This window comes from Thalassophryne amazonica, chromosome 6 (genome assembly GCF_902500255.1).
Source record: "Thalassophryne amazonica chromosome 6, fThaAma1.1, whole genome shotgun sequence".
Lineage (NCBI taxonomy): Eukaryota > Metazoa > Chordata > Actinopteri > Batrachoidiformes > Batrachoididae > Thalassophryne > Thalassophryne amazonica.
The window spans coordinates 58,228,320-58,256,212 of NC_047108.1; the positions used below are offsets into that span (position 1 = coordinate 58,228,320).

The 27,893-nt window shown below is 39.4% G+C and overlaps 1 protein-coding gene across 6 annotated transcripts in view; it reads right to left on the reverse strand.

The window, feature by feature from the left end:
* hdac7a (histone deacetylase 7a) overlaps window positions 1-27,893 on the reverse strand; it is a 196,594-nt gene that overhangs the window by 80,347 nt on the left and 88,354 nt on the right. The window lies entirely within an intron of this gene.

Sequence of the window (27,893 nt, forward strand, 5' to 3'; positions counted from 1 at the left end):
GCCATGTGTAAATCAGATGCTTACATCACCATACATGGCACAGCGGGGATGACTACTCACATTAAATCAAATATGAAATAAATGTACAAAATAACTGCAGAGACTTTGGCCCAAGAGCTACAAAAAGTCCACTGTTAATTCCTGTGATTAGCAGGGCCAAAGATTAATGGAGTGAATGGAGTGAGAGCCAGTCAATGGACTCACAACATTTCAACAAATAACTCCATAACACTGCTGCATGTTCAGCTGGAAAAGTTTGGTTTCAGATAGATTCAGATGAGGACCCGTGAATTTCCTGTTTTGGGCCTTGCCATCTTTAAATCTGCACAGTGAGCACAGCACACAATAAAGACAGAAATACCTGTCAAGTTGTATTACTGCTAACCGTACGGTCCTGATGGCCACTAACTGCAGCACTATGACCATGTGGCACTTTTCCAGAGCATGATCCACCACATAGGTGCCTCTTTGCTGAGAACACCTGGTAATGCGCCAGGGCAAGAGGCTCTGCCAGGTGGTAACTTTCAGGAAATGAAGATGGACTACAGGTCTGCACGGGTTGTCACCAGTCAACACTGACCACAGTACCTCAAAATGGTACTGTGGTCATGCTACTAAGGCTAACATCACATCAAACAGGTAGGATGTCTACTAAGCAATTTTTTAAGATGCAGCTCTGGACCATACACAGAGAGGCATGTGCATGACACAACAGTGGTCCTTACGTCTAATGTGGGCTTGTAGTTCACTGGGTTATAATTACATGCTGCACATCAACAATTCAAATTGCTCACTATCTACAAACTATGAGCCATTTCAGTCAGTTCAATTCAGTTTATTTATACGGTGTCCAATAACAACATTAGCTGCCCCAAGGTGCTTCACACAAGGAAGGTCTAACCTTATCCTAGCCACATTACTTCAACTGCTTTGGAAAACGCATCATTACAACCAACCTCAGATAGCTTCCATTCCTTTACTCTCAACCACATAACATGCAGCAAGTCTGAAGTTTTCACTTGTTGAGAAAATTGAGATTTTCGGACCATATTAAAACAAATGAATATCTACAAACAAAGATGTTACTAACATTTGAGCCTGTGTTTTAGATAAAAAAATGTGCATATATACAGGTACACACACACACCGTTTTTTTTTTGCATTTTATCTATTGGGTCCATCTGCATTGTGTGGCACAGTGAGTAACAAAGACTGCCTCATCTGATCCTAAAAACAAGATCCAGGAAGTCAGTTGTTTGGCAAAACATGACAAATGTATAAATTCATTCCAACTTGGAGAGTTCAACTGTCATGAGAGACACATTAACCTGCAGATGTATATGCAGAAAATACACAAAAACAGACTAAACCTTCCTCAGCAAACACCCAAAGCCATGGAGCAAACACGTGCAACCACAAATACTGTAAAGATATATACAGCCTTCACATGCTGCACCCTCACTCACACCTGCACACACGCTTCAACAAACACCTACTGCACAAACCTGCAGTGACATTTAAACAAAAACTTCACACACAGAGCGAGCCTTGAAACCACTTCATGTGATATTATCATTGTGCTGCTGAACCTGGTTCTCAGATGTCAGCCAGCAGTGTATGAAGTAAATGTCACTCAGACAGACTGGAAAAGGAAGAAAAGAAGTAAAAATGAACTAAATGTAAATGTTATCCCTTTTTATGGCCAATTCGTTGTCAAACACATACAGGTTTTTGTCACTTTGGAGGACGTTGCTCTGATTACACCTGCATGCAGCAGCATGTGCAGAAGTACTGTTGTTGGACCAGTGTGCCCATCTGTCCTAGTGTGAACAAGATCATTTGAAAAGATTTAATCTGATTTGGATCAGACTTGTTGGAATAACTGAGGGTCAGCAAAAGACAAAGTGGCGGCTTTATCAAGGAATTGGTTAAAGACAACTGTGAAACACCAATATGAAGTCAATATGGACTCCACATAGTGAGACACTTTTGTGTTAGACGTGGAAAACATGGTTCTGTTTTGGACAGAACTGCTCCAGTGCTGCTGGTACTGGTACTCAGCAGAGCTGGGAGTAAAAAGTCACTCATGTCACTCATGAATCAGCAAGTTCCAAGTCAAGTCTCAAGTTATAATGACCACCAATTGTATGCAAGATGACTTGAGGCTTGACTTGGGACTTGCAGATTGATGACTTGAGAATGACTTACTCCCACCTCTGGTACTCAGAGTACTGGTCCCAGCTATGTCTGTGATGTAGACATAGCATCTTCCAAAACAATGCACTTATTTTCTTTACTTTTCATAGTTGCTTCACTCAAGAAGATTCCACACAGACACATAAAAATCCTAAAGGAGAAAATACATAGTTGCGGTTAGTATAATATATTTAGAAATAAATAAATAAATAAATAAATACCTCCTCTACAAACTAAGCACAAAAGGCATGCAGATTAATCTGAATTTGTGTTTTGATTGATTTATTCATATCCATAGGCTATGCAAAAGCCTAGGCGTGCACCTTCTAATTCAGTGGTTCCCAACCCTGGACCTCAAAAATCCCTAACCTTCACATTTTTCACCTTCCATTGTTCTGCCAAAAACTCATGACCTCATTCAGGTATGCTCAGCCAGTCAAGAGCCAACCCACAACTGACTGAGCTAACCAGCTTTTAACAGAGCAGCAGGAGATGAAAAAATGTGTAGGTTAGGGTGCCTGAGGGCCAGGGTTAGGAACCACTGCTCTAACATGCAGTGAGTGAAGAGATGAATGAAAGAATCAATAAAGAAATGAATGAACAAAGGTATGAACGAGTCATCTCCACCAGTTTTCCAACACCCTTGAAAGAAAAGCATGTGGGCACCTCTGCTCTTAACATATGTATGGCTCTGAAGTTACACTTCATTTGAAATGGGCTTGTTTGCTAAATTCTTTCACTGTTTCTTTCATGTTCAAACCCTCGATCTGGTGGCCATCACTGCTGTTGGGTCCCACCGAATAACGAAGGATGAAGAAGGAGCCACACAGCATGTTTTCTTTGCTGCGAGAGGGTTTCTTCAACTATTGTGGGAGTTTCATGGCTCTGAGTGGCTCTTAGAGGCATTATCTTCAGTTAACGAGGCTCCTCTCTGAGCGTGGCGCAACAGCGTGGCGCAGTTTGTGTTCGAGTTACTGCGACAGCTTAGAGGCATTTGCGTGGTGCTTACGAGTCTACTAAAAGTCCATTATCTGTACGCCTGGCACCTTCGCAGGACCTGAGAGGCTATTTTTGGAACACACAATTCCACCTGCTCTGTGTGCTGGACTCTATATAAAATAATTATTTTGTAGCGGATTAAGCATTTTCTCTCAAACATTGGATGCTGAAAACACCTCTAATCGCTTCTGGAATCACAGAGGACTGTTTCATCAGGACGCTTTTTTTTCCCTCTCTTTCCTGCTCCATGTGGGATGTATTTTGAACAGCTTAAGGTAATTATTTTTAATGTTTTTTATAGCTTGATAAAACAGTTCCTAGCTGTAAAAGTATGTATGTTGATGTCTGTTGTATATAAAAGTATGTTAATTTAATATCTTGTTAATGGATCACATGACCTCTGCTGTGTGTGCGCACTGATGCAGGACCTGAGAGGCTATTTTTGGAGCGGCTCTCCTCTTGCGCACACAATTCCACCTGCTCTGTGCACTGGACTCTATATAAAATAATTATTTTGTAGCGGATTAATCATTTTCTGTCAAACCTTGGATGCTGAAAACACTTCTGGAATTAATGGATCACATGAGCTCCGCTGTGTGTGCGCACTGAGGCAGTGACTCATCATCACACTTCAAACGAGCGTTTAGGCAGAACACCAGCTCACAAAAGAATGATTTTTCAGTCAATATTGGATGAACACAAAGTTAAAATTTGGGTGACTGCATGAAAGTGGATGTGTGTTTAAAGCCATGGAAGATAATAACTCCAGTGGAGCAGCTAAGAGCAGGAGCTGTGCGGCAACACAGGTGGCGAGCGCGCAAAAGACCGATTTTGAAGACATAACACAAAGTTAAAAGTTGTATCATGGTGACTTGTAAGCTGCGGAAGAAATAAAGAAATATATATACGAGGTCTGTCCAAAAAGTATCGTACCTTTTTATTTTTTGCAAAAACCATATGGATTTGAATCACGTGTGATTGCATCAGCCAAGCTTGAACCTTTGTGCGCATGCGTGAGTTTTTTCACGCCTGTCGGTTGCGTCATTCGCCTGTGAGCAGGCTTTGTGTGAGCAGTGGTCCACCCCTCTCGTCGGATTTTTATTGCGAATAAATGTCTGAACGATTTGGAGCTTTGCTGCATCAAATTTTTCCTGAAACTGTGAGAGACCTCCAGGTGGACACCATTCAGAAAATTTAGATGGCTTTCAGCAATGATTTTATGGGGATTACACAGACTAAGGAGTGCTCCAGCCAGTTTAAAGACCGCCCACAGCGTCTGAGAGCGCGGCGCGCTCCGAGCGCCGATCGACAGGCTCAAACCCCACTCAAACAACCAGATCATTTCCAACGTGAAGGCTTTGTTGATCCGGGACGTCATCTAACTTTCACAAAAAAGGCAGAAGGCATGGACATCAGCACTTTTTCGGCACATTCTACTGTTACAGGAGTTTTTTTCATGGAAAGAGAAGCGGAGGATTGTGCCACCATGCCGCTCATGGCGCGGGACAAAACCACCTCCGTGTTGGTCTCACAGGACGGCTTTCAGATGGCTCAGACGGCTTCCGGTTGCTTTTCAGTCGTGTGAGTATCTGAGAAATTGTGCATGAGCTGGACATGCCCCAACATATCCTGTGAGGCTTCATCATGGCGTTGCTTTGCACCATGCAGCTCTGCCGTGACGCGCAGAGTTCCTCCGCTCCTCTTTCCATGACAAAAACTCCTGTAACAGTGGAATGTGCCATTCATTTCTAAACTGGATGCTGTCTTGATCCGGTATGTCGTCTGACTAGCACAGGAATTGCGGAAGAAGTGGACATCAGCAGTTTTTCGTCACATTGAGACAGACGTGCGGAGGAACTCCACGCGTCGCGGCGGAGCCGCATGGCGCAAAGCACCACTGTGATGAAGCCTCACAGGACATGTTGGGGCATGTCCAGCTCATGCACAATTTCTCAGATACTCACATGACTGAAAAGCAACCGGAAGCCGTCTGAAAGCCACCTGAAAGCCGTCCTGTGAGACCAACACGGAGGTGGTTTTGTCCCGCGCCATGAGCGGCATGGTGGCGCAATCCTCCGCTTCTTTTTCCATGAAAAAACTCCTGTAACAGTAGAATGTGCCGAAAAAGTGCTGATGTCCATGCCTTCTGCCTTTTTTGTGAAAGTTAGACGACATCCCGGATCAACAAAGCTTTCACGTTGGAAATGATCTGGTTGTTTGAGCGGGGTTTGAGCCTGTCGATCGGCGCTCAGAGCGCGCCGCGCTCTCAGATGCTGTGGGCGGTCTTTAAACCGGCTGGAGCACTCCTTAATCTGTGTAATCCCCATAAAATCGTCGCTGAAAGCCATCTAAATTTTCTGAATAGTGTCCAGCTGGAGGTCTCTCACAGTTTCTGGAAAAATTTGATGCAGCAAAGCTCCAAATTGTTCAGACATTTATTCGCAATAAAAATCCGACAAGAGGGGTGGACCACTGCTCACACAAAGCCTGCTCACAGGCGAATGACGCAACCGACAGGCGTGAAAAAACTCACGCATGCGCATGAAGGTTCAAGCTTGGCTGATGCAGTCACACGTGATTCAAATCCATATGGTTTTTGCAGAAAAAAAAAAAGGTCCGATACTTTTTGGACGGACCTCGTATATATATATATATATATATATATATATATATATATATATATATATATATATATATATATATATATATTGAAAATGATCCACTGTTGTATATAATAAAACGGCCACCTCATTCTGTATGCAGAACGGCACCGCACGCAAAAGAGCGCTTTTGCAGAAATAGTGGACGAACACAAAGTTAAAAGTGGAATCACGTTGTAAAAATGACTGTTTAAAGCCAGGGAAAAAATAAAGCCAGCAAGCCACGGATGGAAAGGAAGCCACTTAGAAAGAGCACAGAGCTGGCTGTCCATGAAAGGACAACAGCAACGCGCATGCAAAAGAGTGATTTTGCAGAAATAAATGGACAAACATAAAGTTTTGTGTGTTTAAAGCCGCAGAAAAAAAGCCAGAGAGCCGCGGAGCCAGCGAGGAGCACAGAGGCGGCTCTCCAGGAACCCGTGGTTCAGGTCTAGCTGGTGCATTACAGGTGTACAGCAGCCTGGCGCACAGTGCACAATCGCGGGACTGTACTGGAATGTCTATTTTTGGACTGCGTTTAAAAAAAGAAGGGACCTCTTTAAATGCTGCTGTGAATCTGTGAATTGAAAACCCACACTTTGAAGGGACCAGGTGTGGGAGGGCTGGAGGTTTGGACCAAACTCATGCCTAAACATGCACCAACATGGCGTTATCATGGCACTACGTGGCTTAGTGTGGCTAATGCGAGCCATTCGAGGCTGTAATGACAGGTCGGTCGTGGCTCACTAGAGGCTGCTACGTGGCACATGCAGGGTACAGAGAGGCACATAGTGGCACCTTCATAGCGGATACGTGATAGATGAAAACGTGGGTCATTCTTCGAATAATCATGACACACCCATGTGTGGCTCCTTCTTCATCCTTCATTATTCTGTGGGAACTGAACAGTGTTTTGTTCATACAAATACAGCTTAGCTGGCCCATGAAGCCTCAATAGCATTCACTTTGAAATGATGTAAAATACACAAAGGAGCAGACCTAAATATTTGAGAAACTAGAAAGCAACAAACAAATAAAACATTAGAAATAAGAAACGACAACAACATCACCACATTTTCTCAACTTAAACTATTATCAAACTGGCTGAGGTGGTATTTTTTTGTCCACCAGATAATCAAATTGCCACACATCACACTCATTGAATGTGGTGGTCTAGTATCATTATTTGGGTTACTGTGACATAGCAGTGTGTGTGTGTGTGTGTGTGTGTGAGCGCACGCGCACGCACACACAGACGTTGGCATCCTGACAGCACTCCTGCTCCATATTAGGAGCCTTAAATGCAGTGAGACGGTGTGAATGCCAACCAGTATTCCAGAGGTCCCTCAGACACAACTACGTTCACACTACTTCTGTAATGACGGCAAGTAATAACAACCCTCTCTCCTTCTGGTTATAAAGACACAATGCTTAAACATTCACCTGTCTTGGGTCTTTTGTTTCTACAGGGAATCCACACGTACACTTATGAAATAACACAGTGATGTCAACTCTTGTTTCCACATAACAAAGAGTGTGTTTGCAAGGTGATGAAAAAATGCTGAATAAGTATTTTTAAAGAGCTCTTAAAATGTGGTTTAATATATCAATTAAAAGAGTATTTTTAGAACGCATGGAATATTCCATAGCATTCCCCAAAGGCACTGCCTTTCCAGCACAGCATGTGTGTGTGTGTGTGTGTGTGTGTGTGTGTGTGTGTGTGTGTGTGTGTGTGTGTGTGTGTGTGTGTGTGTGTGTGTGTGTGTGTGTGTGTGTGTGTGTGTGTGTGTGTGTGTGTGTTTTAAAGGCCATGAAGTAAAAATCTGTTGCTGGACTGAATCAGGTAGGAAGCTCTCTGACTGTATCTCCACCATGTTCTTTGGCTGTGGTAGTTGCATTTCTAACAATGTATCCCATCTAAAATGCATTTTTCCAAATGAAAATACTAAAATTTTCAGGAGTATTAAAACTACCGTATGTTAGTATTTCAACTTTGAAGACAGCTGACCTCTCTGACACCTTATGGGTGATGGGGGGTAAGCGCATCTAACCAGGCCATATCTTTTTTAAATTTGTATAGGTCACATGGTATTTTTATTTACAAACTTGATTTTAAGACACCTGGGACACCTGGGGCCTCAATTAAATGAGGTGTTCACACAAAAACCATGTATATTTGTGTGCCTTAATAGAAAGAGTGGCAACATGACAAGTCGAAAAAAAAAAGTCACGTGACTCACGGTGCCAAGTTGGTTCCAAAATAGCATTTGCTGTTAATCTGTCTGCACGTAAATCCAGATATTTTATTTATTTATTTGCTGAAAATGCCAGGTTGTTGTGCATTTGGCTGCACAAATAGACAGAAAGGGCTTCAAGATGTACAGATTGCCTTCAGATCCGAACAGAAGAAACATTTTGGAAAATAAAGGGGATGGAAATGACTTCATCGTCAAAGTTTTGAGAGGTAAATTTTTTGTTCAGTCCCATGTATAGTAAAACTCACCTAAACTGTCATTGTATAAACCAGAACAACAAAAAAGTCCCAAAGTTTTTGTATTGTTTTCCATGTAATAAACACCATATATAATGGATTTTGTACAACAGATTTTCGCTGACATGGGATGAAATGTCTCATCTGATCACAACATATTTCCATTAAAAGCCCCGAGCAGTCTGGACGTGCAAAGTAACAGAGGTACAAATTAATGTTCAGCGCTATGACACTCGTCGATTTGAGGAAACTGGGACCAGAGTCATTTCTGTGATTAAAAGTCAGACCGTTTATTTTTTTACATTGTGCCGCAGCCTGGTCATGCCCCTGCTAAATCAGACAAAGAAAAAGGCTGTGATTTGACACTTTTCTGCTTTCAATCCTTCATCTGCCATCATATTATAAAGGTTTTTGCAGTGCGCACACCGATTAAAATGGATCAGAAAAGTCTGCACATTTACAGTCGGTAAAAGATGAAATTGTACAGCTTACCTTTGAATTGGAGGTGATGACTGTTGAAAGAAAAGCTTGTTGAGGGTCAAATTAGTCCATAATAAAGTATAATCCAGAGACAGAGAACTTTAAAACTGTCACGCAGGTCATTGCATGATACAGAGTTACAGAGCAGCAGCTGCATAACTCAGGCTCTAAATTAATTAAATAAATCATCGTAAATTGTAAATTTATGTAAATTTTAAAGCTTAACTCTTTTTATATTTATTTTGATGGCACCTGTACCTGGATGTGTTGTTGTATGTGGTTAAATGATTTTAAAAAATGTTGAAAACATTAAAAGGTTTCATTTAGTAGTTCAGTGCAGCTGGAACCAAAATGGCGCCATGTTGACGCCAATCTCAATTAAGGCACACTGACAGATCACATTCATCTTCATCTGAAAACAATAACTGAGAGGATAAATGATCATCATCATCTGGAACTGAAAACTTTTGAATTCACTGAACACAATGCACAGGATCTGGAACAGAATATTGACCCAGATAATAATTTTTTTCTACGGCATGAACAATTGTACCTACTACAGTGACAAACAATTCAACCAGAACATTACATCAAAGGATCGATTATCAATTATCCATTTCAACAGCAGAAGCCTCTATGCCAACTTCAATAACATTAAGGAATATTTACAAACTTTTTCACAGACATTTAGTATAATTGCAGTATCAGAAACCTGGATCAATACAGAAAAAGGAATGACTTTGAGCTGGAAGGATACGCATTAAGGAACACAGACAGAAAAAACAAAGGTGGTGGAGGAGTTGCCATATATGTGGATAAAAACTTGAGCTACAAAGTGACTGAAAGTATGAAAACTGTGGTTTGATAACTTACTAGAATGTATAACTATTGAAATATGTTTGTTTGTTTGTTTATTCATTTCGTGCAGGTTAATACAAAAAGAAAAATAATACATATATCCAGTACATATGCAATAAATTCATCATTTAGCTTGAAAAGGACTGGGAAGAAGAAAACTTATTAAATCCCACCCCATCATTCATTTTAACACAAAATAAATAATCGCAATGACTTCCTTGTCAGTTCAACTGAAAAAATAAAATAAAATTAAAAAAACAGAAAACAGTAATTTATACATATTCAAAGTTTTTGTTTGCAACAAAGAGGTAGATACCAGCAATGGTAAGGACAAAAATACCAAAATGGCAACAACAAGATAAAGCGCACACCAACAATGGTAAGAAATGCACAGATAGAGTAAAACACATACCAACAATGGTAAGGAATCGTAAGATATAGCACAACACTGATAAAGAACAGTATGTTAAATTGTATTCTCTCTGTATACAGACCAAACCGCATCTTTATATAAGGACTTGAATTTGTGAATGTTTCAGCAGAGCTTTTGCTGTAAATCCATAGCATTCCACAATTTCACCCCACAAACTGTCACAAAAACTTTTTTGAGTAGTTCTAACATTAGGCAGAACAAAATTTCCATAGCCTCTCAAATTATGAATGTTCTCTTTAAGATTTATGGATTTATTTATGTTAATTGTTAGTTGGGTCTATCTTTTCTGTTGTGTTTTGCTTTGTCAGGTTTCTTATGTGTTTGTATTTTTTCTAAAATTGTATTGTATGATTGTATCACTATTATTATTACTATTAGTATTATTGTTGTTGCTATTATTATTATGATTATTATCATGATTGTCAATAGTATTTTTAATGAAACGGGGATTAATATATAAATCATTATACAGGGAGAAGGGGAGGGATTAGATACGTTTTGAATTCTCCTCACTCTTTTTTGAACTAACTTTAATTTTATGTTGTCTGTTGTTGTTTTATTTTTTCTTTTGTTATGTTCAAAATAAATCTTCTTCAATTCAATTAAAAAAAAAAACAGTAATGTGTATGCCCCTTCCCACTCAGGAACTGCTATTTATATAAAGGTGAGGTATTTATTACCTCACGTGTAATTCAGACCACACGTACACATTTTTCAGACCAACTCAAACCCAATATGGTGATGTGCAAATGAAACACACACATGCACGCACGCACCCGAACCTGCTTTGTAATTGCTGCGTTTGGTGGAGTGGGGAGGCAAGTATGTCATGAAGAAATTTGCTGCAATTGTGTATTCTGCATCACTATAAAACAATTTCAGCATGTGTGCATATGCTGCACACATGAGAGTGCCCACATTTACGGAAGGCATTTGCATTTCAAGCATGTAATCAAGCTGATGTCAGCCCGTCTTTATGAGCTGTGAACCTGTGTGGTTACTGAAGAGATTTATCAATAAATCTTTACATTACATAAAAACATCGGTAGAATGGGGCACGTTCACGTTGCTCTGTCATTAGAGAATGGAAAAAGAAGTCTTTGGACTGCTTGCCTGCACAGATGCAGGTGTAGCAGTTATAGATTGCATTGCACTGTGCAGAGGGCAAAGCGTCCCAGGAGTAGACACAATTTTTAAAATGATGAAGCTGACAGACAGCATTAGACTGGTGGCCTTTCCAAGATGTACCCAATGACTGCTGTGATAGCAGTTCTTTGTTGTATTTTGCTCACCTAATTTTTGTCATTGTTAGGCACCTTAACACTTGCACGAATTTGATCCCCACACTGCCGCACATTTCGTTGTCCCAACGCATCCCGCTTGATGCCACACTATATAAAGTAATCATTTTGTAGCCAATGACTCATTTGCTCTCAGACCTTGACTGATTAAACCATTCTCTCATCTCTCCCAGAATCAGAGAGAAATTATCTACAGCTACAGGTTGTCTTGTGCGCAAATGCAGAAAGCATTTTGAAAAAACAGAATACAATGATTTGCAAATCCTCTTCAACCATATTCAATTGAATACACCACAAAGACAAGATATTTAATGTTCAAACTGATAGACATTTTTGTTTTTGTGCACATATTTGCTCATTTTGAAATCGATGCCTGCAACACATTTCAAAAAAGCTGGGACAGGAGTAACAAAAGACTGGGAAAGTTGATGAATGCTCAAAGAACACTTGTTTGGAACATTCCACAAGTGAACAGGTTAATTGGAAACAGGTGATTGTCATGATTGGGTATAAAAGGAGCATCCCCAAAAGGCTCAGCCATTCATAAGCAAAGATGGGGCGAGGATCATCACTTTGTGAACAGCTGCATGAAAAAAATAGTCCAACAGTTTAAGAACAATGTTTCTTAATGTTCAATTGCAAGAAATTTAGGAATTCCATCATCTACAGTCCATAATATAATCAAAAGATTCAGAGAATCTGGAGAACTTTCTACACGTAAGCGACAAGGCTGAAAACCAACATTGAATGCTCGTGACCTTCGATCCGTCAGGTGACTGCATTAAAAACCGACATTATTGTGTAAAGGATCTTACTGCATGGGCTCAGGAACACTTCAGAAAACCAATGTCAGTTAATACAGTTCGTCGCTACATCTACAAGTGCAAGTTAAAACTCTACCATGCAAAGTGAAAGCCACACATCAACAACATCTAGAAACACCGCCGCCTTCTGTGGGCCCGAGTTCATTTGAAATAGACAGACACCATAGTGGAAAAGTGTGCTGTGGTCTGTTGAATCCACATTTCAAATTGATTTTGGAAATCATGGACGTCGTGTCCGCCGGACAAAAGAGGAAAAAGACCATCCAGATTGTTACCAGCACAAAGTTTTGAAGCCAGCATGTGTGATGGTATGGGGGGGTGTTAGTGCCCATGGCATGGGCAAATTACACATCTGTGATGGCACCATCAATGCTGAAAGGTACATCCAGGTTTTGGAGCAACACATGCTGCCATCCAAGCAACGTCTTTTTCAGGGACGTCCCTGCTTATTTCAACAAGATAATGCTAAGCCACATTCTGGATGTGTTACAACAGCGTGGCTTTGTAGTAAAAGAGTGCGGGTACTACACTGGCCTTCCTGCAGTCCAGACCTGTTGCCCATTGAAAATGTGTGGCGCATTATGAAGTGCAAGATACAACAACGGAGACCCCAGACTTTTGAACAACTGAAGTTGTACATCAAGCAAGAATGGGAAAGAATTCCACCTACAAAGCTTCAACAATTAGTGTCCTCAGTTCCCAAATGCTTATTGAGTGTTGTTAGAAGGAAAGGTGATGTTTACCACTGTCCCAGCTTTTTTGAAATGTGTTGCAGGCATCCATTTCAAAATAAGCAAATATTTGCACAAAAACAATAAAGTCTATCAGTTTGAACATTAAATATCTTGTCTTTGTGAGGTATTCAATTGAATATAGGTTGAAGAGGATTTGCAAATCATTGTATTCTGTTTTTAATTTACATTTTACACAACGTCCCAACTTCATTGGAATTGGGGTTGTAACTCTGATAAGAATGCATGTGCACATTCTTTGTGCATATACAAAATCATACTGCAACACCAGGTTTTATAAATGAGGTTGTAGGTGTTTCATATTAGCTTGGTTGTGGTTTATTACAGCTGCATGTCTCACTCAGAGGATGAAAAATAATTTTGACCCTGTCATCATGATCCTGTGTTTGTTCATGGAAATTGCAGTTTCCTTAGCAAATACAGCTGAAAAGAAAAGTGCTAAAATAACACCCATAAAGCACGCATACACATGCAGAGACATTATAAGCAGGGGTGCACATAACTGGTACACGTGGTGCTCGTGTGTGCTAAACATCATTGATGCACAGCAGAGGGAAACACTTTTCCTACAATCTGTCATTGCTTTCCTCTTATAAAATGCCTCCCTTGCATTTCCTGCTGCACATCATTTATTTTTAGCACGCAAAAGCACCTTGAGTACCAGTTATGTGCACCCCTGATTATAAGTCAGTGTTCCCTGACAAATGTTCAGCTTTCAGGAAAGTCAGAGAACAATTATAAACTCATCTGTAACCTTGATCAATGTTGAGCTGTTGTGGTCCACAGCATTTTTCTTTTTTTTTGATCTGCCTGTTTCATTGCAAGCAGGGTCCTCTCATTTTATCAGTTTTATGCCCTCCAAAAGTTGAAATAAATTTTGTAATCAGATATCCAGTAATTGTGAAATGTTTTAAGAACACAACTGATTTCATCATTAAAACAAGAGCGGAAATATCAAAACCACATGTCCAATTAAAAAGCAAAAGTAGTTGTCACCCTGAGCTGTACTCGTGAAAAGTTAAAATAAAAGAAGCCTGGTAGACTTCTCTGTCTTTACACCAAAAATACACAAAACACTGCAGTCCCTTCTATCGTAGGCCTGATGACTATGTCATTACAGGGACAATTGTGTCAAAGAAAAAGGAATGATCATAAAACTCAGGGAACCAGCTCCTAACACATTTCATGTCATTTAACACAAACCATCAAATCAACTTAAGGCAGTGTGTCTGAAACCTTTTCGGACCAAGAACCACTTACTCAATTAAAAAATAATACAATTTGTTAATTTGGGGGATGAAAATTTACAGGGTGATTCCATAATTGTTTCCTCAGAATTGAGTGATTCCATATTTTTTTCCTCTGCTTGGTCTAAAAAAGTAACCGTTACTGACTGCCACAATCTTTTTTTCTTGATTTCTTATAGTGTTTCTTAAAGCCAGAAAGTTGCCATTTGAAATGACTTTAGTTTTGTGTCATGTCTGTGATCTGCTTTTTTTCTACAAAATTAAACAACTGAATGAACATCCTCTGAGGCCGGTGATTCCATAATTTTTGCCAGGGGTTGTAAAAAAATAAATAAATAAAAAAAAAATAAAAAAACAATAGCTCTCTGCACCCAAACAGGCTTTCATCCGCTGTACATTGCTGCATTCATCTATCCCTCAATCCTGACTAGTCTCCCAGTTCCTGCCACTGAAAAACATCCCCATATCATGATGCTGCCACCACAATGCTTCACTGTAGAGATGGTGCCTGATTTCCTCCAAACACATCCCCTAGCATTGCTAAAGAGTTCAATCTTTTCCATTTACTGATGATGGAGGTCACTGTGCTCATTGGGACCTTCAAAACAGCAGAAATGTTTCTGTACCCTTCCCCATATTTGTGCCTGAAGACAATCCTATCTTGAAGGTCTACAGACACTTCCTTTGACTTCAAGCTTGGTTTGTGCTCTGACATGCACTGTAAACTGTGGGGCTTTACATGCAGACAGGTGTGTGCCTTTCCAATCACATCCAATCAACCAAATTTATTCCATGTGGACTCCAATTAAGCTGTAGAAACATCTCAAGGCTAATCAGTGGAAAGAGAATGCACCTGAGCTCAGTTTTGAGCTTCATGGCAAAGGCTGTGAATACTTGTGTCCATGCGATGTATTTGTTTTTTGTTATTTTTTAAATAACTTAACAAAAAAAAAAAAAAAACTTTTTTCACAATCTCATTATGGGGTATTGTGAGTAGAATGTTGAGGCATAAATGAATTTCATCCATTTTGGAATAAGGCTTAACAATAAAATGTGGAAAAAGTGATGCACTGTGAATACTTTCCGGATGCACTGGAAATCGAAATAGTCATGTTAGCTTACTATATAGTACTGAAAAAGCAGTCAGATCAGACCAGAATATGTAAAGCATATATATAGAAAAGGTCTCTCTACCTGTCTCCCACTAAGTCTCTGAGCAGGAAGAAAACATAAAGTTTGGTCAAACAATTTATTGCACAATCAAAATTGTTATTTAAAAGCACACACTTTCCAATTTGTTATAAATGCTTTTTCTATCATTCAAATTTACACTTTATGTTGCAAAGAGCTATTTGGCAGTAGCCATTTGCAACAGCACTCCATGCAATGTAATGCACAATTAAATTTCAATACTTTCACTCAATGAAAGTCATTCTGAGTTAACAACAACATAACCATAAGACAAATATAAGTAAGATACCGTCTTGGTCAAGTACATAAACCAGAGTATCTTCAAAAATAAATGCAAAACATCAAATTTCTGAATTTGCAATTAAAATGTCCAAAATAATTGAAGAACAGCAGCAGATGCATTCACATTGTGAAATAAAAGCAGACATAACACAGTTGGCAGCCATTGCAAGAATTTAAATTAGTTCCTAAAATAAAGATCAAAACAAACTGCCAGTGTTGACAAGGCATGAAATAACCAATGAATGATGTTTTACTGGATAAAAGGGGCTGACTGTTCCCTGTTTTTTCACAATGGCAAACACTAGCGAGTTGTCTGAGTGCATCAGAAATGCCATTATCAAAACAATAATTCCAAAGGGTACGAGGTAATTATCTAAGATATTGAGCTCTGTGTTTCAACAACTTAAGATGTTTCCAGGTGTAAATGGACTGCATTTATATAGCGCTTTTCCATCTGCATCAGATGCTCAAAGTGCTTTACAAATAATGCCTCACATTCACCCCGATGTCAGGGTGCTGCCATACAAGGCACTCACTACACACCGGGAGCAATAGGGGATTAAAGACCTTGCCCAAGGGCCCTTAGTGATTTTCCAGTCAGGCCTGGATTTCAACCAAGGATCTTCTGGTCCCAAACCCAACGCCTTAACCACTAGACCATTACCTCCCCTTAAGGTGAATGTTTTTCAAAACACAGCTCTGACTGCATGAAAAGGAAAGCCTGGACTATTTTAAATGAGTCAACACTGAGTCCTCACCTGAATCCTATTCAAAACGTAGAGAGAGCCAGAAATCTCACATTGCAAAAAGGACTCCAGCAAACTTGCTCAAGCTTAATGCAAAGCAACAGAAGAGAGACAGAAACTACCAACAGACAGGTACTAGGAATGTCTAGCTGGCTACAAGAAACATATAGAAATTGTTATTGTTATGAGACATTTTGTGTTTGTATTCTTTCACTGCAATGTAAGTTTTTCAAAAAGTATTTTTAAGTACATTAAGTATTCAGATTATATAAATGTGGTTATTTTGCATTTAATTCTGAAGACATCAGGGGTGCAAATATTGTAAACAGGACTGAACCGAACTACTGTAACCAAGCAGAAATGAAAGCAAATGAAAGATGAACAAAAACTGAGACAAACTTTGTTGGCGACTACAGCCAAAAATCTTTTAAAATACTTCCTCATTAAATGACAATGCTACAAAATCCTATCCTCCATGACTTGGGCATAAACTCATACATGATGGGAAGTTGAAATAAACAACAGGAAAAAAAAGTTAAATAATCATGGAAATGTGTAAGAGAGATGGCAGTGGAGTTTTTAAATCATTTAATAAAATCTTGGACAGCAAGAGGATGTCTGAGTAGTAGAGAAGAAGTGTAATATTCTGTTATTTATTTATTTATTTTAGTTTTTCTTTTTAAGAATAAGGGTGATGTGTAAAGCCACATTAACTACAGAGGCATAAAATTGATCAAGAGAAGTTAAAGATAGGTTTAGAAAAAAGATGAAGCTTTGTGAGCAGCAATATAGTTTCATGCCAGTGAAGAGCACTACAGATGCAGTGTTTGCTCTGAGTGCTGATGGAGAAGTACAGAGGAGGTCAGAAGGAGTTGTAATTTTTGTTTGTGGATTTAAAGAAAGCTTGTGACAGGATACCAAGATAAGAGCTGTGGTAGGAAGTCTGGAGTGGCGGAGAAGTATTTGAGGTTGGTGCAGGATATGTACACGGACAGTGTGACAGCAGTTAACGTGCAGTAGGAATGACAGATACACGCATTCAAGGTGGAGGTGAGATAATGTCAAGGATCAGCTTGGAGCCCTTTCATGTTGACAGATGAGATCAGAGAAGTGTCTCAATAGACTATGACTTCTGCAGAGGACATTCTGATCTGTAGTGAGAGTAGGCTGTGACGGCCTGAAGAGGTGGAGACATGCTCTGAAGAGCAGGGGAATAGCAAACAGTTGAAGTAAGACTCAGTACGTGTGTGAATGAGAGGGACCCCGCTGGAACAGGAGTAGAGTTGGTGAAGGTTAATGAGCCTAAATACTTGAAGTTAACTATCCAGCATAATGGAGAGTGGTAGAGAGGTGAAGAAGAGCGTGCAGGCAGGGTGGAGTGGGTACAAAAAAGTCAAGAGGAAGAGCTGGCGGTGAAGATGCTGCAATTTTGTTTGGGAATGACAAGGATGGACAAGATTAGGAATGAACATATCAGAGGGACAGCACGATCTGGAGATTGAGATGGTTTGGACATGTGCAGAGGAGGGACCCAGGTTATATAGGGAGGACATGCAGGTGGGTGGTGTGACGATGAAGATCCAGAATACAAAGTGAGATGGAAACAGATGATCTGCTGTGGTGACTCCATAAAAAAAAAAAAAAAAAAAAAAAAAAAAACAGAAAAAAACAAAAAGCTTTTTGGTCTTGGTCTTAAATTGGTCTTGATTTTCAAGTTTTTGTGCTATTATGACTAACATTTGACCTTCTAATTATGATAACCTCAGACATTATTTCAGTGTTAAGATACTGGAGGGACTCAATAAATTTATCTATCATCTATCTGTATATCTATCTAGTTGTTCACTTTATTTTCCAGGGTAAACCAATTTTCCAAAGATGTATTATTTTCTGCGTACATTTTGATGATTTTTTTTTCTTCTGCTATGAAACAAATGAACTTGTAGCTAATGCAACTTCAGGTTAATCACAGCTCCCAGAAGAGTGCCAACAAATCACATTTAATTATTTTTCCACAGGGAACACAATCTCATCTAATTATATCAAATAAACTAAGTAAATAAAAATTTGCACCTACAATTCAAAAAAGCTGTGATTAACAGGTGGAAACTTTACCACTGTGCTACAATTGCTCTCTTAGTACAGGAGCGTGAAATACTTAAAATCAACAAGGAGATAAACGTATGTTTTAAAAAAAGAGAAATTAGACGATGTATGGACACGCATGTTGGACTGGCCAGCAGCCTGCCAAGGTGCTGCAGCCTGGCGCAAAGGTGAAAGATGTTTTATGTATTTCCACATAAGGATAAAAGGTGGAGACATGCGCCTCACGGAGGAAAGTTGTAAGTTCAAATCACGGTACGTATTCCCCAACTGGGACGTCCAGCAGCAGAGATCTTAATAGCAGCTGCGGTTGGCAGCCAGCCACGCTCCCCTGTCCTTTCAGTGACCAATGTGTCACTCTGTTTCTATGTTATGTGGTCATTCGTTTTAGTTATTTTATTTGTTATGTAATTGCGTATGTAGGTGTTGTCGTAATTATTGATATACCTGTCCTGGTGGTGGTCTCTGTTTTTTATGTTACACATCGTGTGCACTGACCCGTCATTTCCAGCTGTCAGTGTGCTGCAATCAGCTGACAGGTGCCTCCCTGTGCTCAGATGTGGCTTTCTGGCCTCCATGTGATCACCTCTGTACATACATATAAGCATTTTATGCAAGTGTGCTCCCGAAACACACATACACAATGCCACACTCGTGGGGGAACTTAGACAAATTTCACATCCAAATCAAAAATGATTTCTTACTTGGGGTCACTACAGAAGTATTGTATCTATATGTTGATCTGGTTTCCCACTGCATGCCCAAATGCACATAGAGGACATGGCACGGGGAGCTTTGGGAGCTTTGAACTGTCAAATGCATTAATAAGCAGTGTGTGTGGGTGTGTGTGTGTGTGTGTGCCTGTATGTATTTTGAATATTTATTCTAAAGAGCTACAATGATCCAAGTTTACAACACCTGTCCAGATTGTCTCCAAGATAAACAAACATTCTTATTTTCTCCAAAGCAAAAAAACACAGCACCAGACCCACAGATTAAATTTTGTTTTTCTTTACTGATGGAAGATGCCAGTGTTATTACAACCCCTAGCAAAAATTATGGAATCACCGGCCTCGGAGGATGTTCATTCAGTTGTTTAATTTTGTAGAAAAAAAAGCAGATCACAGACATGACACAAAACTAAAGTCATTTGAAATGGCAACTTTCTGGCTTTAAGAAACACTATAAGAAATCAAGAAAAAAAATTGTGGCAGTCAGTAACGGTTACTTTTTTAGACCAAGCAGAGGAAAAAATATGGAATCACTCAATTCTGAGGAAAAAATTATGGAATCACCCTGTAAATTTTCATCCCCCAAACTAACACCTGCATCAAATCAGATCTGCTTGTTGACATTGACCCTATGCCATGACATTGACCCTATGTGTCTTTTTGCAAGGAATGTTTTCGCAGTTTTTGCTCTATGGCAAGATGCATTATCATCTTGAAAAATGATTTCATCATCCCCAAACATCCTTTCAATTGTCCAAAATATCAACGTAAACTTGTGCATTTATTGATGATGTAATGACAGCCATCTCCCCAGTGCCTTTACCTGACATGCAGCCCTATATCATCAATGACTGTGGAAATTTACATGTTCTCGTCAGGCAGTCATCTTTATAAATCTCATTGGAACGGCACCAAACAAAAGTTCCAGCATCATCACCTTGCCCAATGCAGATTCGAGATTCATCACTGAATATGACTTTCATCCAGTCATCCACAGTCCACGATTGCTTTTCCTTAGCCCATTGTAACCTTGTTTTTTCTGTTTAGGTGTTAATGATGGCTTTCGTTTAGCTTTTCTGTATGTAAATCCCATTTCCTTTAGGCGGTTTCTTACAGTTCGGTCACAGACGTTGACTCCAGTTTCCTCCCATTCGTTCCTCATTTGTTTTGTTGTGCATTTTTGATTTTTGAGACATATTGCTTTAAGTTTTCTGTCTTGACGCTTTGATGTCTTCCTTGGTCTACCAGTATGTTTGCCTTTAACAACCTTCCCATGTTGTTTGTATTTGGTCCAGAGTTTAGACACAGCTGACTGTGAACAACCAACATCTTTTGCAACATTGCGTGATGATTTATCCTCTTTTAAGTGTTTGATAATCTTCTCCTTTGTTTCAACTGACATCTCTCATGTTGGAGCCATGATTCATGTCAGTCCACTTGGTGCAACAGCTCTCCAAGATGTGATCACTCCTTTTTAGATGCAGACTAACAAGCAGATCTGATTTGATGCAGGTGTTAGTTTTGGGGATGAAAATTTACAGGGTGATTCCATAATTTATTCCTCAGAATTGAGTGAGTCCATATTTTTTTTCCCTCTGCTTGGTCTAAAAAAATAACCATTACTGACTGCCACAATTATTTTTCCTGATTTCTTATAGTGTTTCTTAAAGCCAGAAAGTTGCCATTTGAAATGACTTTAGTTTTGTGTCATGTCTGTCATCTGCTTTTTTTCTACAAAATTAAGCAACTGAATGAACATCCTCCGAGGCTGGTGATTCCATAATTTTTGCCAGGGGTTGTATATAGGAGACATAAGACTTATACAGGCCCTGAGGCCCAATACTGCCTGTGCTAATCCCCAGATACTGTAGCATGATGCAGACAAGAGTCTCGGAGGCCCCATGTACAGAACACTAGTTCATCCCAGGTCAGTTGACCAGCCAAAGGGTGGTACCCACATTAAAGCTGGTTGGACCAAGTCAATGTACATTCTCTTGCCCAAGGACACAGAGAGGTAGCACATCCAGGAGTCAAAGTCAGTTTCCCTGAGCCAAAGCCAAATTTAAAAATTGTTTGCTTTAGCTACTTTAACACTTTCTGGGCCCATTTGATCAGCTCCTTGGAGTATTAAAGTAACACTAAACATAGTGGTGAATTGTCAAAGTTACTCTTCCTTAAGATTGAGTAAAATACAGTGAGGAAAAGAAGTATTTGAACACCCTGCGATTTTGCAAATTCTCCCACTTAGAAATCATGGAGAGGTCTGAAATTTTCATCTTAGGTGCATGTCCACTGTGAAAGACATAATCCCAAAAGTTTGCCCATGACAATTTGGATGATCCAGAGGAGTCATAGGAGAAAGGTATGTGGTCAGATGAGACTAAAATAGAACTTTTTGGTCTTAATTCCACTCGCTGTGTTTGGAGGAAGAAGAATGCTGAGTACCATCCCAAAAAACACTGTCCCTACTGTGAAGCATGGGGGTGGAAGCATCACGCTTTGGGCGTGTTTTTCTGCACATGGGACAGGATGACTGCACTGTATTAAGGAGAGGATGACCGGGGCCATGTATTGCGAGATTTTGGGGAACAACCTCCTTCCCTCAGTTAGAGCATTGAAGATGGGTCGTGGATGGGTCTTCCAACATGACAATGACCCGAAGCACACAGCCAGGATAACCAAGGAGTGGCTCCGTAAGAAGCATATCAAGGTTCTGGAGTGGCCTAGCCAGTCTCCAGACCTAAACCCAATAAAAAAATCTTTGGAGGGAGCTCAAACTCCGTGTTTCTCAGTGACAGCCCAGTAACCTGGCTGATCTAGAGAAGATCTGTGTGGAGGAATGGGACAAAATCCCTGCTGCAGTGTGTGCAAACCTGGTGAAAAACTACAGGAAATGTTTGACCTCTGTAATTGCGAACAAAGGCTACTGTACCAAATATTAACATTGATTTTCACAGGTGTTGAAATACTTATTTGCAGCAGTAAAATACAAATAAATTATTTTAAAAAAATCATACATTGTGATTTCCGGATTTTTTTTTTTTTTTTGATTTATGTCTCTCACAGTGGACATGCACCTAAGATGAAAAGTTCAGACCCCTCCATGATTTCTAAGTGGGAGAACTTGCAAAATTGCAGAGTGTTCAAATACTTATTTTCCTCACTGTAGTTGTTGATATGGTAATAATGTAGTGCCAATGTTCTGTTCCTGTGCTTTTCATTAGGTTTTACCTGACCTACAGTTTTAAAAATAATAATAAGTTAAGTCTATTGTTATGAAATCATGTTCTTTGGATACATCTTTCCCCCACATTCATGTGGGATTAATGTGGTTTAGGGTTGAACAGTTTTAGGCTCCAGTGTCTTGCCCAGGGCTACTTTGACACTCGCCAGCAGTTTGTGAACGACAGCTCTCCTGACTGAAATGTAATAACGCCAGTTCATGCCAAACAATTGCTGACATTACCAATATTACACATGAAATGAACTGTGAATTAAGCCTGTCAAAATAATTACCATATTGACTTATTGTACTATACATGGACATGACCTCAACTATTTTTGCTGTGCTCTGTTTCACTGTTATATCAAAATGTCACTGACATTTTAGTAACACAGTGCAAGTGAATAAACAGCAGGGGTTTGAAAGGAATAGAAAAAAAAATACATTTTGAGATACATTCTGCTGTGTACTGGTCCTGCTTTTATTTTTGAGACTTCATAAATTTTTACATTCAAATTCTGGATATGCTTAATTGCCATTTGAAAAAAATGTACTTGCATTATCCATATTATGAAATAGTCTTAAAACAAAAATACTATTGAAACTATTACGAGAACAATATTTCATCAAATAGTAAGTCCCTTCGGCTGCTCCCTTGTTTGCACTCGGGGTCACCACAGCAAATCCAAGGTAGATCTGCATGTTGAATTGGCACAGGTTTTACGCCGGATGGCCTTCCTGACGCAACTCCACATTACATGGAGAAATGTGACAGGGATGGGATTTGAACCCGGAGCCTTCTGAACTGAAACCAAGTGCATTAACCACTTGGCCACCACCCATGGTCAATATTTCATCAAATTAAAAAAAAACTAAAGCCTCGGTCCCACCGAATAATGAAAGCTGAAGAAGGAGCCACGCATGGGTGTGGGGTGATTATTTGAAGAATGACCCACGTTTTGATCTATCACGTATCCACTATGAAGGTGCCACTATGTGCCTCTCTGTACCCCGCATGTGCCGCGTAGCAGCCTCTAGTGAGCCACGACCGACCTGTCATTACAGCCTCGAATGGCTTGCATCAGCCACACTAATCCACGTAGTGCCATGATAACGCCATGTTGGCACACGTTTAGGCATGAGTTTGGTCCAAACCTCCAGCCCTCCCACACCTGGTCCCTTCAAAGTGTGGGTTTTCAATTCACAGATTCACAGCAGCATTTAAAGATGTCCCTTTTTTTTTTAAACGCAGTCCAAAAATAGACACTCCAGCACAGCTCCGCAGTTGTGCGCTGTGCGCCAGGCTGCTGTCCACCTGTAATGCACCAGACCAGCTAGACCTGAACCACGGGTTCCTGGAGTGCCGCCTCTGTGCTCCTCGCTGGCTCTGCAGCTCTCTGGCTTTTCTTCTGCGCTTTAAACACACAAAACTTTATGTCTGTCCGTTTATTTCTGCAAAATCGCTCTTTTGCGTGCGCGCTGCTGTTATCCGTCCGCACGTCTTTCATTACAGAATCTCCTTTAACAGTGGAATGTCCGGATAAACTGCTGATCCCGACCTCTTCTGAAACTTCTCTGTTGTCTCATGGCGTCCTGGGTCAACAGAGGCTTAAATTTGGAAGTTTTCAGCTCAAAACAGGCTGACGACGGCGCCTCGGAGCGCGGCACGCCCTCCGGCTCCGTGGGTTGTCCTTAAAGCGACAGTAACACTCCATAATCTCTCATCAGCCCTTAAAATTTTCACAGAAAACCAGCTGAATTTCTTGAATGGTGTCCACTCGGATGTGCCTTACAGTTTCTGAAAAAATTTTGATCAAGCAAAGCGGCAGTCTCTGAGCCATTCCTAAACAATGAAAAAATAGACGGGAGGGGTGAACCACTCCTCACTCAAAGCCTGCCCACAGACGAATGATGCAACCGACAGGCATGAAAAAACTCACGCATGCCCACGTGGGTTCAAGCTTGTCTGTTGTAATCGCACGTGATTCAAATCCATATAGTTTTTGAAAAAATAAAAAGGTTGGTTTATTTTCTAATAGACCTCGTATATATATATATATATATATTTCTTTATTTCTTCCGCAGCTTACAAGTTATCATGAACTTTTAACTTTGTGTTAAATAAGGGCTCAGTGTGTCTGTTACAGCTGCGACTTCAAAATGCTTTGAAAGCTTTCTTTTGGAAGTGTTGTCTCAGTATACTGCTGCACACTTTCCCGGGTCAGTGACTCACGATTAGTACACTCTTTCTTCACTGTCTGAAGGACGGGCACTTTGCTCGTACTCAATATGGACGGCTCCAACTGCCTATTATACAACAGAAATAAGTGTGAATGCTCTGTAAATGGGGCAAAAGAGAGAAAAAGGCAAATGAATGGCATTAAAGCAGCTGTGAATTCATGTCTTCTAAAGCAGAGATGTTGACAAAAAAACATTATGTGACCGATGGTTGTAGTTATGCAGTTACAGACAGATTTGTTTTAAAACAAAAGGAAAGACGTAGGTGGTGTAAGGGGAGGTGATGGTCTAGTTGTTAAGATGTTGGGCTTGAGACCAGAAGATCCTCGGTTCAAATCCCAGCCTGACTGGAAAAATCACTAAGGGCCCTTGGTGTGTTCCATCTGCATCTGATGCAGATGGAAAAGTGCTATATAAATGCAGTCCATTTACGTAAACAACACTGAGTGAACAAAGACTGTATTGACTTTGTGGCAGTTAAGTCATCTTAAAGAGACACAAAAGTAGAAACAGATACACTGGTTATTTCAATTACTTACAAACTAACATAAATTCACACTTAGCTAAACTGGAGGTTTTTTTTAACATCTTGAAAAGAACTTCTTTTAAATCAGATTTTTTTTGACAAACTACAAATTTAATGAGAATATATGATGGACTGTTCAATAAATAATTTTTAATATACAAACAATCCATTTACAAACGATTGCTGTCACTATAGACAGCATTACAGTTAACTTACTGGTAACAAATTAACTGTTTCTTCACTATTGTATATGTTAAACATGTCACCATTCATCACTTCCTTATTTAACAAAGCAAAACATGATTTTTTTGCTGAAAAAGCACTTACAACATTCCGCTGTACAATTGGTTCTGCTTACTACTGTCTATATTTATATTTGTCTAGACAGCATAAAACCAAAAAACACAAAACAGACATTTAATTACAACTGAGAACTCAATCATGATTACTACTGCAATAAACCTGTGTGATGCTAAACATAAATATATTATTAATTGTTTATTGCTGTTGCCCCCATGGATGATGTGCTTACTGAAAATGAGAAGTTATGGTCAGTATAGAAATCACGAACCAACAAGTGTGAAATAGAAGAGATATGAGCATCACAAATTGTGCAATCATGCATTTGTACCTCAGCTGAAATAATTTTTTGACTCTTCAATTAATCAAAATAAAAAATTCTAACCATTTTGATAATCAATTAAATATGTTAAATGCAATTTTTAATGTAATCTACCAAACTCACTGATACCAGCTCCTCCAATGTGAGAATTTGGTGGTTGTTTTTAAACAATATAGCCTTAGTGTTTATTATATTATTCCTATTTTTATATGGAATTTGTGTATTTTTACAGTTTGGGCTGAGGTTTGTTGGTTTTTTTTAAGCAGCCTGATACCCACCTGTGTGTTTTGTGCAGAAGTACTGACCTGTGCTTTTCTGTTTTTGTGTAGCATAATAAATTAAAAATAATAACATTCTCAAATCTTTTCTTTTCCTAATGTAAAATTTATTAACTGCGTCTACCACAAAAAAAAACAAACAAAAACAACTTTGCAATCATTCAAGTGTCCATTCTTTAAAATTTATAGCAGCAAATACTTTTTTACAACAAAAGTGAAACTGGACTAAAATAAATTGCACTGTAGCACCAAAAAATGAATCACAAAACCAAAATACATTACAAACCCTATCTTGATAGTGCTGTTTAAACACATAGCATCAATTCTTTCTTTTCTTCTTACCATCTTCTTACTATCAAGAAGACATGTAAACTGAAGGCAAAAGTGGGTGCTAGGCACAAATAAGTTGGATTTCTATTTTAATAGGCCAGGGCGAGTTGCGGAAGACTGTTGTATTCTGTAGTATTAAGAGAATTCACATTGGAGGTGTTAGAGGATTTTTGGTGAGGAAAAGAGGCTGTGTGGAAAGGAGATATAACATTGCATGTTGCTATGACAAATAACACATAGGTGAATAGTGTGGCATTTAAATCCTCTTGTATGTGCTATGTGTGAAGAGCGTCCACCACCATGCATGGCTATGCATGTAAGGTGTCATTTCAACCACTGAGATGGACCTCGCACACAGATGGATAAATGACAGAGTCCCATTGCATGCAGTACTCCAAGATAAATTAATACAAACTGTTCAGTCTGCTTGAGAGAGTTCTCTCTTTTTTGTTGTTTGGAGTCTGCAATTTCATTCATTCATTCACTATACCCTACTCTTTCTTCCTTTCTTTATTTCTTTAATATTTATTTCATTCATTTAAAAGAAAAAACAGAAAAGCAGAAACAAAGCATCACAACACCAGAATGAAAAGGAGCAGAAAGAAGAACAAGTCTTATGATTTCTGCCCCTTTTAACAATACAATCTTTCAATATCCAGCATCATAGTCAACATTATTTAACAGATTGCATTTCTTTAACTTGTCACATACCACTGACCCATTTCATAATTATGACCATTAATTAATAGATTACATCTCTGACAGGTTACATTTTAAACTTAAGACACTCCAAACATTATTAACAGATTACTTCTTGTTTTTTTTACTTTCTTGCAGCCCACTGACTTATTTCATAGTTTCATACTTACTTAATACATCTAATTAAATACGTTTTTTAAACTCCACTACGAGTGATGGATAGCAGTTGTCTATGATGCGCATGATTGTAAATGTGATTAATTTGTAGTGGTGGTTGGACAAAACAAAACATTTTGTCTTTTGTTTTATTCCTTTACTGATGTTTGACAATCTTCAGATCAAACAATAAAAACAAATGGACTCAAAAGAGTCATTAGATGTGTTCTTAACTTGTACATTTGTATTCAGGTGTGTGTGTGTGAGAGAGTTATAGAAGGTGGCTTATGTATAATGCAGCATGGGGTCCTGTTTCTTAGTCCTCCCCAAGTTTCCATAAACATTCAGTACTGCTCTCTCGCTTTTATCGTGTCTTAGCCGTTACAGCGAGTGTTGTGGTAAGAGTGTCATGAGAACACTGTACCACATAACAAAAGAGACTGAACAGAAATGATTACCACAAGGACGAAAAAGCTCATTTTATTCAACTACTATCTCAGTCTTTCTTAGTCCCACTCAGTCACATCAGAGCCCGTTTACAACTGCAC